We start from the raw sequence: 17,962 nt of genomic DNA, 5'->3' as shown, positions 1-17,962 counted from the left end.
CTGCAGCACTAGAAGCAAAAGTAACAAAGATAGGCTTGACCTTATCTGACACCAAAACTTAGGCAATTTAGTATCAAAGTTATAGCTTCTGAGTTCACCCAGAGATACAGATACAAACCTAAGAATTCTAGAAGTTACGAATAATATGTCCAAAGAACAATTTACCATTTCTATGTAGGGTTTATCCTTTGAAGAAAAAGCAGCTTGCTTTAAAAATCAAAAACGTTACTATATAATATATAGTTTAACAGGGCCATAATGAGATCTGTTGACCTGTTGGTTGCTTGTCCATTTTTGTGATTATACAAATGCCATAGACTTTTTAGAATATGCATGGTTTACTTGAAACAGTCACTGGCTGGATTTATTTAAATAAATCAATGCCTAATCTTCATCTCTAACTGTATGACTCCTGTGTAATAGGAAGGCACAGAATGGATATTGGTGAAGCAAAGTGTCTGAAACTATTTCTTAGAAAAATAGCTAAATTTACTGAACTCTTTAACTGGCAGGATTGCCAGGCTAATTGGTTTACACACTTCTCAAAACCTGTGAAGTAGGTACTGTTATTCCTGTTTTACATAAAAGCTGAAATACACTCAAAGAGATGAGTGGGAAATCATCTTTTCCAAAATCACAAGTGGGGAAGGTGGTTGTCCTGTGTAGCCAGTCTTCATCGAAACCCTTGCTCTTCACCTCTACACTGAGTATCAATGACTATAACAAAGAATTCAGAAACTACTACACGAATGTATATTTATGCAGCTACAGGAAATCCTTCTAAAATTATGGAATAGCATTGGGATAATGCATAATATTTAGTGAAAGCAAGCAGGATACAAAATTATATACATAGTGTGATTTATAATTTTTTTAAAGCTAGAATGAGTTTGAAAAAAACCCAATGTGTGTGTGTTTGCTTTTCACTATTGTCCCAACTTTTTTTTTAAATCTAAAAAGTATACTGTATATAGGGTATATATAGGGTAAAAGTATACTGTATGATCTTATAGGGCTGTAAGATCATAAGTTTTTGTAAACAAACTTTTATTTTTGTAACCTCAAGCCCAGCTATCCTGTTTACACATAATGGGCACAAAATTTTTGTCCCACTGGAATACAACATAAAGGAATCCTATGTGTCTCTTCCTAGAGATTCTGTAAACAAGTCCATATTCTCTATAAATATTCTAGTATTTATATGCCTCTTTAAAAACTGGGGCCCTACTTATGAGATTGATTTTCAAAGGTTCTGCTAATTTTAATTTCAATTTTATGTTTTTGTTGTGTTTTTGCATTCCTATTAGAGACTAAACAGTCTACATACAAATCTCAGTGGTTATTTACAAATAATAGCATATATTGAACTCTATGTCACTACTGTTCTAAGCACTGGAAACATTTTCCCACTTAGCTCTCATAACAGTTCTATAAAATTCATACTGTGAAGCACAGGGAGATGAACTGACTTCTGCCAGGACACAAGAAAAAATATTGGCGCTTGGATTCACACTCAGGAAGCATGATTCCATGTTCTAATTTAAGTTTACATACTGTTTAATTCAACCACTGTTCTTTGTTTAAGAATGACGTGTAAAACCTTTATTGTATGAATGGAGCATGAACAGAGAACTTTATTCCATTGTACGACCCCTTGAGAAAGTGGGTGGAAAAAAATAGAGAAGCCTAACTGAGATGAAGAAAGCAAAGGATTACAGGTGGCAGGAAAAAGCGAATGACTCAGTGGTCTGGAGTTCAAGGGACACAATGAAGTGGAGAAGACTTCCTTCCACTTAGGTAGCTTAGTCTAATTATTATGTATTTTGAAAAAATGTTGTAACATGGAGTCAGATGCCACTTGGGTAAAGCAGGTTGGTTCCTTCCAAACCTATTACTTTCAAAGGATTCGCCAGAACCAAAGAATTCACCTCTTCTGTCCCCCTTAATTTGTCCACACTTTATTCTCTTTTGTTTGTTTTACAAGATCATTTTGCCTTGTTTTGGAGATTAAGTTACAGTGCAGTGCAGGAGTCATAAACGTAGGGTTCAGTGAACTTTCACAGATGCATACATTCGTGTAACTCACTGTAAGAGACTGTTCCCATAGGTCCCTTATAAGTCTACATTTTCTTTTTTTTAAGCTTCACGTATTTATTACTGAGCCTCATAGACTGCTAGTGAGGAAACAGGGAACATCAGGAGCCAAGCATTGCATCTCCCCCATAAAGCTGTCCAGACAGTAGTGATGTTCTCACTGTGACTTGATTGGTTAATATACAAGTGATCTTAACACACAGCATGTGTGCCACTTTATATAGGAGGCTTTTCATAGACCCAGCTTGGTTCTTCTCCAGTGTCTTCTCTTGGAGTTGTACCTGATTTTATTACCAGTTTTCATTCGAATCCATTGAGGAATGGGACAATTCTGCTTTTGTTTCTTGGCTTGGAATCACTTGATCCTGAAGGTCTTGTGAGAAAACATGGTGATGAGCGAACTCCCAAGTCTCCACTTCGAGCAAGCAGAGGTACTGTCTCTCTCATCAGGAAACTGTATACAGCAAACAGGCTTAGAAAACAGTCTCGTGGAGCAAAAGGCGATTGGTTTACTGTCCGGTATAATAATGTCTCCTTCCAGGGCAAAGGACAGGCAGTCTTATTGCACTTTATAAAAGATTTAGGTTCCCTAATCCTGAGGTTCCTCAGTTCTGTCATAAACCTAAGTATGTGCCCAGCATCCATCTGGGCCCCTCATTGTCTCCTCCTGTAACACTTAGGAGGTGAGAGGAGGCAGTGCAGACACCGTGCTCAGACTGCCAACCGTGCTGTGGATAATAAAGTCCCTTGCCTCTGACCCAGGACCTTCGTGTTTTCTGCTAGCTTCCATGAGACTGTGGCAGGTTAACTGGTTATTTTGCAAGCAGGGTAAAATTTCAGACCCTTCAGAGTTCTTGACAACTATACTCCCTCAAAATTGTCACTAGTTGTTCTCATTCTTTTTTTTTTTAATCTCTTTTTGTTGCATTTTGGAGTAATTTTTTCATAATGCCTTCTAATATAAAGACTGTATACAGTCTAGATTGCCTGTTAAGTTTTTTATTTCAATGATTACGTTTTTCTAATTTTTCTACTCTCTTTACCCATTACTGAAACATGTCTGATTCTGTTTCCTAATGTCTTATTCTTTTGAAAAATGTATGTATTGCTTCATCTCTGAGGATATGAAACTTTTTTAAGTTGTCCTATTATTCCAGATTATTTTTCTGATTATTGATTTTGTGGCAGTGTTTCTTAATGGTAGATTTATGTGCTTTGGAGCTTTGATTTTCCTGTTCGTTTTGAGTGGGGAAGAGTGGTTTTGTTACCTACATCTCCCTATCTAAGGATTTTGCAGTTGGCCAGCAAGCTCCAGGGTTCTCCAACCTCAAACCAGATCTTCCACTGACAATTTGAAATTTCTCCCCTGTGTTCATTAGTTATTGCCAACACAACCCCAAAAGCTCAGTAGTCCACAGCAACAAGCATTTCTTTTGCTCACCAGTCTGTGAGGTGGCGCTGATTTAAACTGCAGTCTGCAGTCAGCTGGGGCAGTTCCAAGTGTGTTCATTGTTGCGGTCAGGCTAAGAGAGAAGCAGCTCTCGGCGGGGGTGGGGGGTCATCTCCTGATAAAGGCAAGAGCACAGTAGGGCAAGACCCATTGTACAAGCGTTCCAAGCCCCTGCTTATGTAACATCTACAGATCCCTCACTGGCCAGAGCAAGTCCATAGTTGAGCCCCAAACCAAGGAGCAGGTGAGTGTAAGTATACTTGCCTTTTGTGGGAGGAATTTCAAAGTTACAAGATGGGGACTTCCCTAGCTGTCCTGTGGTTAAGACTTCACCTTCCAGTGCAAGGGGTAGGTTTGATCCCTGGTTAGGGAGCTGAGATCCCACATGCCTCAAGGCATATATATAAAACAGAAGCAATGTTGTAACGAATTCAATAAAGACTTTAAAAATGGTCCACATCAAAAAAAAAATCCTTAAAGAAGGCAATTTATATCTGCCTCACATAAAAACAAACGCATCCTTAACACAAGGCCCTCAAAAGCCTCATCTAAGCATGGACTCAGGATCAAAATCCAATATTTTATGATATATGTCAGATTCGAATGTGGTTCTTCTTGATCTGGAAAGCTATGAACTAAAATGTGTGTTGTGTGTGTGTAATCTTTCCTTCACCCCTCACCCTTACCCCACATGGAATGATGGAACCAAGGATATATTAGGTGCATTTAATACTCTTGCTCAAAAAGGGGACGATCAGAAGGCATTAGCATTCACTTCTTCTGAAATACCCTAGGGAAAATATAACCTGTCCCCCTACTCTGGGAGTAAGGAATTTTTCTTGGTTAGACTGTAATTTTGCTCCCTGGTAGTGGGTCTCCATACTGTTGTTCTCTGCTGCTCATGATTTCATGCCCTCAGAAGTTTAGATTTCTGTCATTGTTGTTGATCACTTCCAGAGAGTGCATTGGAGAATATGCCCCTTTTCATGCTAAGAAGGTTTCTCGGCTACTTCCTGCCTATGAAATGTTGTTGGCTCAGAGATCTTTTTATATCAGTCTCATTACCTTTTAATCCTATCTGGTGATTTTTTTTTTTTCCAGTACAATTCTCTCAAAAACATGGATTTTTTAAAATGTATTTGTTTTCTGTAAACTCTACAAAGCCATACCCACAATTCCTTTGGGGACATGACATACTAGACTATTAAAAGGAACTTCCACCCATTAGCCTTCTGAGAGATCCTGCCCTTAAGTTTTCTAGAAGCCCCATTATCTCGCTGAGGGGATCTTCCAGGCATCGCCTTCTTTCAGATATCTTACTAAAGGAACTTACAGCAAAGTCCTTAATTATATTTTACCCCCAAGCTGAATCTGAGGTTCTTCCTGGCTGGAAATAAAGAACTCTGCTTTCCAGATACGCAAGTTCAGGGCTCTTTAAACCCCTCTGAATTCTTGCAAGTTGTAAGGTTTTTTGTTTTTGTTTTTCCTGAATTAATCTCTTTCTTACAGCACCTTTTACAATGGATCTAAAAGTAACATGCTACTAATTTCAACAGAAGCCTAGAAACCACCCTCAGTCTTTCATGTTACCAAACACAGGTTGCCATTTTTCCAGCTTCTGTTCATGCCATCTGCTACCTGTTCCCTACACTAATAGCATATATTTTACGTTCTTAATACAATAGCATCCCAGTATTAGGTTTCCCATATCAGCTAGCTATGCTGCAATACAACCAACCACAGAATCTCAGTGGCATGTAGCAACAGGTCAGCTAGAGAAGTTCGGCTCCACATCACAGGTCTGTACACAAGTAGAACAGTTCTTCTCCACAAATATTCATCTGAGCTGGGTTCCAGGTTGAGGGTAGCAGCTACCCTGGGGGAAAACTTTGCACTGAGGTGACAGAAGTGTAGAAGCACAAGCCCCATTTGCACTCAGTCCCTCCGTCATGTCTGACTCTGCGACCCCATAGGCTGTAGCCTGCCAGGCTCCTCTGTCCGTGGAATTTTCCAGAATATTGGAGTGGGGTGCCATTCCCTTCTCCAGGGTATCTTCTTGACCCAGGAATCTAACCCGTGTCTCCTACATTGGCAGGTGGATTCTTTACCACTGAGCCTCCTGGGAAGCCCTGTAAGCCCCATTAGACATGCACATTTCAAAACCCCTGCTTTCCATCACATCTGCTAATGTCCCACTGGCCAAAGCAAGGCCCACAGCTGAGCCCAAGGTCAGAGTGTGGAAAAGTACACTCCCTTTTGTGTAAAGAACGTCAGAGTTAGAATGGTTTAGGATATGGAGGGGAGAGGGAGGGGAGAAGAACTGGGGCAAGGAATTTATCACATCCTGTATGGTAATATGTGAGATAGATACTGGTTGCCAGGCTGCGCTTCTGTCCTTCTCCTTCAAGACATATACAGCTTCTTCCAAGAATGTGGTGCCAAGCTGGAGTAAGCAGCAGCTTTTTCAAGATTCCTCATGAGGAGGTCAGGGTAAGTGAGGGTCACCTAGCCCAGCTCCTAGTTGTTAGTCTGTGAGCTTGTCTCATCTCCATCTCATCTAGTGCACTTTTATTCTCTGTTCCTCAAAAGGATACAGACTCTCAATTGCTTCTACCTTCTTCACCACCTACAGGCCTGCAAGCCCATGACTCCACCTCCTTACTTTCTTAATTGCGTTTCTTTTCTGTTCTTGGCTCACAGAAATGTTTATCTTATTAAACAAAGTTGTGTCTTTTTCTTTTCTAAGCTATGTATATTGTTTTCTTTCACATATTACAGCTTTGGATTTGGAGCAAGGGGATACCCTGAACCTTGAACTTTCAACAGCATTACCACTCAGAGTCCTAGAATCCTGTGTGAAGCTTCTCTCTTATTTTCTGTGATGGTCTTTAAACATAAAATGTGTTTTAAAATCTCGTGGCACTTAAGTATGCCTAAATTTAGTGCACTACAAAAAATAACCAGTTTCTTGAAAGATAGACAAGATGTTCAAGTTCAGTACATTAAAAAAAAAAAAGATCAGGAAAATTATATAAAGCAAAAATAGAAAACAGTCCTCTATTCTTGCCAGTAAATCTGATCACTAAAATAAACTATGAATACTTTTAAATGTATATTTTAAATAGTAGTATATTTTATTACAACCTGGTTATCCCATTCTCTTATCCAAGCTTTCATTTGTTGTTTTTTTGGCTTTATATTATATAAAACTTATTATAGGAAAATTCAAGTATATAATAAACACAGAATAGTGTAATGACTTCTATATACCCATGACTGAGCTTCATCATTATTTGTCATGGTAAATCTTGTTTCATTTATAGCAGGGGTTGGGAAACTATGACCCACATATTAAATCCAGCCTACTGGCTATTTTTATAAATAAAGTTTTATTAGAACACAGTCATGCTCTTTTGTTTAAATGTCTATGCTTGTTTTCATGCCACAATAGCAGAAATGAGTAGTTACAGTAGAGACTGTATGGCCTGCAAAGGCAGATCCTAAAATGTTACTATCTAGCAGCTTACCAAAAAAAGAAAAATATTTGCTGACTGCTGGCCTGTACTCTCATCCACTTCCCTCAGCAAAAAATATCTTCCACATTTCATTTTAAAATATTTCAGTATGTATTCTAAATGAAAAAGTGTAAGTTATTCAGTCATGTCTGACTCTTTGCAACCCCGTGGACTGTAGCCTGCCAGGTTCCTCTGTCCATGGAATTCTCCAAGCAAGATTACTGGAGTGGGTTGCCATTTCCTTCCCAGAGGGTCTTCCCAACCCAAGGATTGAAACTGGGTCTCCCACATTGCAGGCAGACTCTGCTCTCTGAGCCACCAGGGAAGCCCATTCTAAAAGGGAAGGACTCTAAAAAGTAATACCACTCTCACACTACAAATTCAGTAATTCATTAGTCTTATCTCTTCTACAAAATTCCCACTGAACAACAAGCGGGAATTCTTGAATATTTCTTTTTTTTCCTAGCTCATTATCCAGGTCCACTCAGTTGTAACAAACTACTTTCTTACCTTTGAAAGAGCTACAGACTTTTCTGTATTTTGTTAGTAGTTTATTCTCAATAATTTTAATAGCTTAGCAAACACTTCATCTGTCGATCCCAAAGAATAAAACATTCTGAATTTAACAAAGCATGTGAGAAAATTGATAAGCAATAATAGCGCAATCATCAGATTTCAACAAAATTGCAATTTGACATATATTAAAGGTCCTATAAAAGATATGGCATATCAAAGCAATCTCACATTTTTAAAAGGCTAAGAGTTTGGTTTTTTTTGCCACACTGGTTTTTCTTGAGACCAAGGAGTTCACTTTTAGAAGTTTTAACATGTAAGTGATTATTAGAATTTCTATGTAACATTTTATATTAAAATAGCTTTTTACTGTTTACATGTCAATTTTATGGGAGCTATCTCATTTAATACTTATAGCAACCTAGTAAGATAGAGATTATTTTCATACTAAATGATTCTACTGAGACACAAACCCATATTGTCTGCTTAAAGTCCACCAACCACACTGCTGAACTGGCAGTCACAAATTTTAGATAGACCAGTTTTAAACAGGTTTTATTACCTTTTATAGGCCTTGGTACTATAAATGCACTATGCTATGCATGGTATTATTAACTGCATTGCTTCTTAGATATGCTAAAGATAATCTGTACAGTGAAGATATTGCAGTGAACTCTTATGAACCTTTACACATTTTAGGAGCTTAGAATTTCAAGCACAGAGCGTGTATCTTTCAAATTCAAAGAGCAAAAAGTAATCCATTACATAGTTTTCATAAATTCTTCTTTAGCATTTCTTGTACATGCTTGTGATGGGTCCAGAGTACTAATAGAGAGGGAGTCTTAGAAAAGACCCCCTTAGAGGCTTAGAAAAGTGGCTGATTTCACAGTTAGAGGGCTTCCCTTGTGGCTCAGCTGGTAAAGAATCCACCTGCAATGCGGGAGACCTGGGTTCGATCCCTGGGTTGGGAAGATCCCCAAGAGCTTCCCTTGCAGCTCAGACAGTAAGGAGTCTGTCTGCAATGCAGGAGACCTAGGTTCGATCCCTGGGTCAGGAAGATCCCTTGGAGAAGGAAATGGCAACCCACTCCAGTACTCTTAGCTGGAAAATCCCATGGATGGATGAGCCTGGCTGGTACAGTCCATGAAGTTGCAAAGAGTCAGACACAACTGAGTGACTTCACTTTCATTTCACAGTTAGGGCAGAGGAAATATAAGTAAACCTGGAACATCTTTTTGTGCTGGAAACTAAGGAAATGCCCTTCAAAATGATGAAGGGGACCATGTCAAAAGAACACATAAATCAACTTGAAGTGAATGCCCCTAGATATGTCTGAAACAATTTGAGCACCAAAATAATAATAGTAATAAATTATAACCCATTGAGTGAAATATGAATCTGAGTCATACTGATATAAATAAATAAGTTGTAAGTTTGAAAAGAATGAGATACTTACATGGCCTCAAAGTACCTGACTATAAAATACTTATGGATTAAAAAGGGAAATGGGGTTATTTCATAATAGAGAGGCCTGGAAGATGTTATTTTAATCAAATGATCAAAGTGAACACCCTAGTAATCAAGTAATCAGACAAACTAAAAATGTGGAACCCCCCTTCCCCCAGCAGGAGATGACACTTTCTCACTTCTATAAGATTCCTGCCAAAGGGGCATAATCTTTTAAGGTGACATCTGTGAGAGCCACAGTGGAACATTCTAAAAATTGCTTACCTATAATCTTCAAAAGTGCCAAAGTCGTGAAAATCAAGAAAAGATGGAGGAACTGTTCCAGACTGAAGACTTCTAAAGAGACATAGAACTAACCACAACACTTATTTTTGGACTAGACCCGTGTGCTATAAATGCCACTGAAACATTTGGCAGCACTTGAACAGGGTCTAAGGATCAGATGGTAGTAATGTGTCAATGCTAGTTTCCTCATCTTGATTGGTTGCATTATGGTGAGATAGGAGAATGTCCTTGTACATAGGAAACACACACAATAGTATTGAAGGGTAACAGGGCAGTAGGTTGGGAACTTACTCCCAAATTATTCAAATAGCAAAATTCTTAGTACTCTTTTTCAAGCATCCTGTATGATTGACATTGATTCAAAATGAAATGATTTTTTATGAAAATACAAAGTTAAATGCACACTAAGTGACAGCAAATTCTCACAGATATATCTGTCTCTCTCTTTTTGGGGGGAGGGGAGGGTGGGGGGGGCATGCAGCGTGCTGGATCTTAGTTCTCTGACCAGAGATTGAACCTGTAACCTCTGCCTTGGAAGTTCAGTCTTAACCACCAGGGAAGTCCCTGTCACATTCTTTATTGTAAAGATTTCTTGCTAGGCTTTCTACATGACAGAAACTAGTGTCTGAAGGCAACTGTCTGTAAAAGTTTTAATAATGCCACATTTGTTTTTCTGTTGGGAAGGGGTGAGCAACTGAAAAACAATAATATTCGTCTATTCAAAGCTGCTTGCTGAGTGACTACACACAAGAAGCTCCATGGCAGGTATGAATTTCCTCTCTGTGGTGGATACTGTGATACACTCCCGAACACTATCCAGATCCCCTTGCAGGACTGAAGGCCTTATGCCCCCAGCTGCTAGGACTGCTGTGGACGAGACGGCCCTCAGCTGTCAGCCCCCTTCAGGGACTGCCTTAACTAAAGAGTGTTTTCTTCCCTCAGGCCGTGTGCCCTCCCCAGGACGGTCTGCATCCAGTCACTGGTCAATGGAAGGGTATGAAGGCCTGGCCCCCTTACTCCAATTCAAGCATCTCCAAGGGTTGTCTCATCTTCAGACAGTTCCAAAGGGCTGTTTTCCGTGAGAACCCATCACAGCCCAGTTTCCCCCTCTGCCAGTCCTTTGCCCTTCCCTGCCTTCCCTCGCACGGGCAATGACCCTAGGATGCGCTTCATGAACCTCTTGCCTGCTTATCTGCTCAGAGTCTGCTCAGGGAAACCAACCTGTGCCAATCTCTCTCCGTGATTTTCCTCTGGAGTCAAAAAGGATCATTACTTTTCAATTTTTTGACTATTAAACAAGGCAATATTTTTTAGCATTAAAATTTTATGACTTGCCCTCTTGGCCTTATCCACTTTGTGCTCTTGATGAGCTGGCATATGATGAGGAGAGGCAGGGACCAAGACTGGCTCAGAAGGAACGTACGCAGAAGCCAAAGTCTGTCTTGGAAGGCCAGATTGACATGTAGGGCAAGTGTGTTTTGCCTCTGCCTCCGTTTTCTCTGCTGCTCTCTTTCCCTTTCAGTCCTGGCCTCCCAGTGATCTGTGTCCAGTGTACTCCTAGCGGATGGCTCTTCCTTTCTCAAAAGACTAACTCGTTCTCACTGAGGTGTTTGGACTTAATGTGTCATGCTCCTCGAAGAGTTTGCAGTAGAAAGAATCCAGTGGGTTTTTTTTGTTTTTTTGTTTTTGAGGCTTACTATGGTTCAGAGCACTTCCCATAGAGTGGCAGAAGGAAGGTAACTAACTACTCTGTCAGCATTAGTAAGATGGATGTTTTTGGTACCCTACTGAGTCATCCACACAGAGAGCAATCCTCTTCTCCATTTATACGTTGATTGAAGTTTTCGTATAATAAGTCCTTGGGGAAATATCTTGGGAAAAATAGTATTTGGAGCTCCTTCTATTTGAAAAATTGTGATAATTCTTTACCACAAGCATTAGCAGATGAAAACATTTTTTGCAGAAACAGAGTGAGGTTTAATTCTTAGAGACATATTTCCTTTGTTAACATCTATTTTCAATGGACCATGGATAATACAAGTCAATGTTTAGGTTAAGAAAGCAATAATGTATGTTTAGAGCAGTGAGATTTAAAATTCTCCCAAATTAGGTAGTTTGGGATGTCTCTAAATATTTTTTAAACTGTTCAAGTTAAATAAATGTGATATGCTATCTGTTTTACAAAAACCTTCATTTCCATTTTTTTTTCTTTACTAAGACAAAGTATTATTTGAATGTTGCAACTTGATGCTTCAAAGTCTTGTCTAGACAGAGCACTAAGCTTATTGGTTTGTGTTTGTCCAATTATCTCTTTTCTGTTTTTTAAATTGGCCATTTATTGGTCATTTTTCAGTTTTTCCATTAGTCCCATTATTTTTTAACAATATGCCAGGTGGCACAGTAGTAAAGAATCCACCTGCCGATGCAGGAGACACAGGTCCCATCCCTGGGTTGGAAAGATCCCCTGGAGAAGGAAATGGGAAGCCACTCCAGTATACTTGCCTGGGAAATCCCATGGACAGAGGAGACTGTCAGGCTACAGTCCATGGGGTTGCAAAAGAGTCAAACACAACTTAGCAACTAAACAATAACAACAACAAAAGTGATAGCTAACGGTTCCACCATTAGTATTTTATGTGGATTTTTTTGCCGGGAGGGAGGGTGTTTGTTTTTTTGTAGTTTAAGATCATTTTATTGAGCAGGGAGAGGTGGGCTGAGGCAGGGCAACTTCAGCTCCTCCAGCCTGGCCTCAGGAGGAAAACACCCCCTCCCCACCCCCCATCCCTCTGTCCTGTGTATTTTTGGTTACCAGGACATGAGTTTTGTCAAATCATAGACCTCAGAAATCAGTTGTATAAAACTCTGTTTTAGTTTAAAATATGAATCAGCCTCAGCTCTTTCATTTTAAAAACTATATCTCTGGTTCTATTTAAGAATTGGGGTTATTTAATCTTCCTCATTCTGTGAGATTTTAGATCAACTCATGTAATCTCAGGTATCAGATTGATTTTTATATTCTAGGACAATTCCAAAGGAACCAGCTAAAGATTGACATAGCTTTTTTTCTCCTCTGTTAGTGATTTATGCATGTAGTGTTCTAATTAGTTTAAAGAAAAATGTCAAAGACCTTTCCCCGAAGAGTTTCCATCTACTCATGTAAGTAGAATCAGATGTACAGCACAAAATTAATTTGTAGTGTCTAGTTCTCATTAACCAAGTGAGTCACTTTTTAAAAGATTTTTAGGAGATTACAAGGTAGTAAAACAAGATTACAAGTGTGTTTAGACTAGAATTCAGGTGAGGATCAGGTGAGGATTAAGAAGGGGTTTGAACAACAACAAAAACAAAAAGTGATTATCGAAATAGGGTAGAGATTCTAGAAACATGGTGATTATTGAAATAGAGTGGAAAATAAAAGTTTGCCTTCAGATAACTCTAATCTGTTCATGTTTTTGTTCACTAGTAGAGAGCATGAAAGTCACGTTTAAATCTTAGTTCTGTTAACAGAAATGTCAGTAATGTCAGTGCATTTTACTAGGTAATAAAATGGCTTCATTTTCCTTTATTTCTTTCATATGTGTTGTGTCTCAAGGAGAAAACCAGAGCAAAAGGATATTGGTGCTTTAACATTTTGAGCATATTGTAAAAATTGGCAGTATAAATTTTATGATTTTGGATTTTTTTCTTCAATACTGCACCATTCATCTGGGAATGCTGACTTCGGAGGATCTATAAGCATTTCACCTATGCCAAAAATAATCTAAACTCCATTGGAAAAAAGCACAGTTAACATTTTAATGCGTGATTTTTAGTCTTTCTTTTTCATCTATCTTTTTTGTCTTTTTATCCTGGGCTTATATCTTTATAATTTTACACAAATGATATCATACCATTCATTCGATTTTAAAGGTTACTTTTAATTTAACTATATAACATGAATATTACTCCATGTTTTTAATATTCTTATGCAACATAATTTTAAATAGCTATAAAGTATCCTGTTGTATGGGGCTTCCCGAAGAAGAACCTGCTGGTGGTAAAGAAACTGCCTGCCAGTGTAAGAGAAGTAAGAGATGCAGTTTTGATCCCTGGGTTGGGAAGATCTCCTGGAGAAGGGCATTGACCTCACTCCAGTATCCTTGCCTGGAGAATTCCATGGATAGAGGAGCCTAGTAGGCTACAGTCTATAGGGTCACAAAGTGTTGGACAAGACTGAAGCGGCTTTAGCACACACATCCTAATAGTGATAGTATGAGCTATCACCTCACACCAGTCAGAATGGCCATCGTCAAAAAATCTACAAACAGTAAATGCTAGAGAGGATGTGGAGAAAAGGGAACCCTCTTGCATAGTTGGTGGAAATGTAAATTGATACAGCCACCATGGAGAATAGTATGGAGATTTCTTTTTGAAAGAAAACTAGGAATTAAACTACCAAATGACCCAGCAATCCCACTGCTGGACATATACCCTGAGAAAACCATTATTCAAAAAGACACATGTGCCCGTGATGTTCATTGCCACGCTATTCACAATAGCTAGGGCATGGAAGCAACCTAGATGTCTATGGACAGATGAATGGGATGAGTAAAGAAATTGAGGTAAATATATACAATGGGATATTACTCAGCCATTAAAATGAATGAATTTGAGTCAGTTCTAGTGACATGGATGAACCTAGAGCCTGTTATACAGAGTGTAGTAAATCAGAAAGACAATTATCGTGTATTAGCCCGCATGAATGGAATCTACAAAAATGGTACTGATGAACCTATTTGCAGGGCAGGAATAGAGATGTCTATTCATACAGAATAGACGTGTGGACACAGCAGGGTAAGGACGGGGTGGGACAAATTGAGAGAGTAATGTTGAAACATATACGTCACCATATGTAGGACAGAGAGCTAGTGGGAAGTTGCTCTACAACGCATGGAGTTCAACCCGGTGCTCTGTGACTGCCCTGAGGGGTGCGATGGGATTGGGGCTGGGACAGAGGTTCAAGAGGGAGGGACATACGTATACCTGTGTTGATTCATGTTATTGTATGGCAGAAACATAGCTTTCTATGTTTATATAGAAAAAGCTTTCTATCTTTACACAACTTTGTAAAGCAATCAAAAACTTCATTAAACAAGTATTCTACTGTAGATACAACCACAATTTATTTAAAACCATTAACTTTTGTTGGACTTTTAGTTTGTCTTCAATTTCTTATTACCATGAACGACATCAAAATCATCAGAGAACAAGTTTATAGCTGAACATTTGGGCTACAGGCATATTTCACAAAGATAGATTCTCAGATGTGGACTAACTGGATCAAAGAATGTGTATGTTTTTCAGGCTTTTGATATATGTCACTAAGTTGCTTCCAGAAAGGCTGTACCAAATGATATTCCAATGAGCAATGTATAAAAGTATCTGTTTCCAGACCTTCCCCAAAATTGAATTTCATAATTTTTTTACAATCTTTGATAAATGAAGGAAAAAAACTGGTATCTTATTTTTCCTAACTAAAAATTACTTACCAGATTTTCTAATTATGCCAATCAATAATGTTCATTACAGAGAAATAGTTTATTAAAGATTAAAAAAATAACCATAATGCCAAGAGCAACAGAAAACCAGTATTAACACATTCTTTGTATATACAGACATTTTGTTATGTCTTTTACTTTTTACATCATGCTTACATTAGATAGATTTGTACCTATATTCTCTTCTAATAATTTTAAGAATTGCTTAATTTTCAAATTTCTAATTGTGGTAAAACGCTGATATAAAATTCACATCTTAACCACTTTTTAAGTGTACATTTCAGTATTTTTTATTATATTCACATCATTTTGCATATAATCATCATAACTTGTACATCCTGAAAAACTGAAACTATTGGCAGTATACAATTTTCCCCTTCCCCCAGCCCCTAGCAACCACTTTGTGTTTCTATGAATTTGACTACTTTAGGTACATCATATAAATGGAATCATGTAGTATTTGCCCTCTCATGACTGGCTTATTTTGCTTAGCATAAGATCCTCAAGTTCAACCATGTTGCGCCACGTGACAGAACTTCTATCCACTTCAAGGCTGGATATTCCATTGTATGTATATGCGTGTGTGCGCAGTCTCTTAGTCATATCTTACTCTTTGGGACCCCAAGGATTGTAGCCTGCTAGGCTCCTCTGTCCGTGGAATTTTCCAGGCGAGAATACTAAAGTAGGTTGCCATTTCCTAATCCAGGCGATCTTCCTGACACAGGGATTGAACCCACATCTCCTGCGTCTCCTGCATTGGAAGGTGGATTCTTTGCCACTGAGCCACCTGGGAAGCCTTTCAGCTCCTTTAGGCATATACTCATAAGTAGAATTAATGAATCATATGGTAATTTTTAATATTTTTGAGGGACTGCCATGCTGTTTTTCCATAGTGGCTGCACCATTTTACATTCCCATCAACAGTGCATAAGCGTTCCAATTTCTCCACATTCTTGCCAACACTTGTTATTTTCTGTTTTATTTGTTTTTTATGGTAACAATCCTGATGAGTGTGAGATGATAAATGATTTTTCTCTGTCTGCCTCTCCCTCTCTTCCTCTTTCCACATCTTGAATCTGCTTCTCTTTAATCATTAGCTATATGATTTGGGGCCTGCTTTTATGCTATACACATAAAACTAGAAACATGATCCCTGATGCATCCAAGCTCATCCTTATAGCTTACTAACCAAACAGGAATAGTGCTTCCTTTTAACCCCTACTTGGAAAATCTCAGGAAAGGACCCTGATTGGCACAGATTAAATCATACACCCATCCCCTAGACCAGTCACAATGGCCAAAAGGGTGTAGTGTGATTAACTCTTCTTGTTCCATATGCCTGTCCTTCGGGGAGGTGAGGGGCTACTGTATAACCACATGTCACCGCCCATTCAGCACATAAAGAGGATGAGCAACTCCCCCAAATGAGGAGTGGTGTGAGTAGGACAAATACGACCATTTGTAGAATCACTGTGAACTGGGTAGCCAACTCAGTGAGTGTCTGCTACACGAAGAAGCCTTAATAGTTGTATCTAATATACATTTGAAACCTTGATTACTAGATTTTAAATTCTTCATTCCCTGATGTCTTATTTTTCTCCTCTTTTGCAAAAGAGATATGAAGGAGAAGCAGACTACTCTGATAAATGATTTTCTTCATTCCAAGCTGCCTGTCTTCTTTCAGGTTCATTGTCTAAAGACAAAGCCTGGTATTTGATGAGGGGTGTACTCTATTTGAAGAGAGTTTTTAACTAGGAATTGTATATTCACCTGCAGCATTTCAAAATTTATGTTTATACTCTTGTTCATGTACTTTTCAATTCTATCATCTCTGAGAAGGTCAAATATTACATACCATCTGTGAATAAAAAGTATGTTTTCTGATGAACAGAGCTTTTTGTCACTAAGAAAATCAGACTTTTTTTTTAAGTAACATGATTTTAAACCCCTGTGGTAGGAAACCAAATTATATAATTTAGTGTTAAATAAAAAATAAAATAGAGGTTCATCTACTGCTATTGCTAAATAAATGTTATATTTAAATTTAATGCATTAATTTACTTCCTTGAAAGTGAAACCAAATTTAATTTATGTCAAGGAAATTTCTGTTACCTCGTTAAGCACTTAACAAGTGCTTGTAATTTTTAAAACAATTTGATATTAATACTCTTCTATATATCAGAAACAAACTTGCTTAAAATTCTTTTTTTAAAATACATCAAATTATTTAACTCCTGATTCTGAGGCTGTAAACCTTCAAAGCCATAAAATAGCTTTAATAATGATATAATAGCTTTGATAATAGCCAGTGATAATGATTAATATAAATTAACTTGTGGAAAAAGAGATACAGGAAAAAAACCAGCGTCTCACTGCTGCTACTGCTACTGCTAAGTCACTTCAGTTGTGTCCGACTCTGTGCGACCCCATCCCTGGGATTCTCCAGGCAAGAACACTGGAGTGGGTTGCCATTTCCTTCTCCAATGCATAAAAGTGAAAAGTGAAAGTGAAGTCGCTCAGTCATGTTTCATAGAGTGCCTATAATGGAACAGAATAAAGTCAGATTTTCTTGATGTCTCCATTCTGCTCTGGATAAGTTTCATTACAGTATTATTAGAAATTGTACTTCCTCTAAATATAAGACAAAATTAACATGAGATTTTAAGTGAGCAATATATTAAACTACACATTGGCATAAAAATATAATAATGCTTCCCCAGATAAAGGAAAGATAACTAATTTATGACGATAATGAGTATAGTAGTCAGTGTTTATTATTTAATTATAAATAAATTATAAATGATTATTGAAATAATATCATAACTGGCATATTCTTACTTAGGATACTGTGTTAATCACAAATCAGACCTCTGGTGAAAGTGAGTTGAAATGTCTAAAATAATATGTAATAAAACAGTTGACTAGGGATAAGGCCAGCTTTGAGCATTTGTTGTTATTGCAAACATGTTCACTGTGTTTATGATTTATACTTCTATATTTCAAAAACAAATTTAGACTACTAAAATAAAATACGTCAGCAGCTCTAACAAAGCAAGTAATGAAAATGAAAGGAGCTGAGAAATTATCAATTTACACTTTTC

The 17,962-nt window shown here is 38.0% G+C and overlaps 1 pseudogene; it reads right to left on the bottom strand.

Annotated features, from left to right (window-relative positions):
- Positions 1 to 2,326: 2,326 nt before the first annotated feature.
- LOC122688728 lies at positions 2,327 to 2,482 on the bottom strand (annotated as a pseudogene).
- Positions 2,483 to 17,962: the final 15,480 nt, after the last annotated feature.

This window comes from Cervus elaphus, chromosome 33 (genome assembly GCF_910594005.1).
Source record: "Cervus elaphus chromosome 33, mCerEla1.1, whole genome shotgun sequence".
Lineage (NCBI taxonomy): Eukaryota > Metazoa > Chordata > Mammalia > Artiodactyla > Cervidae > Cervus > Cervus elaphus.
Note: the sequence above shows the minus strand (reverse complement) of the source record. Positions and strands in the feature narration are given on the sequence as shown.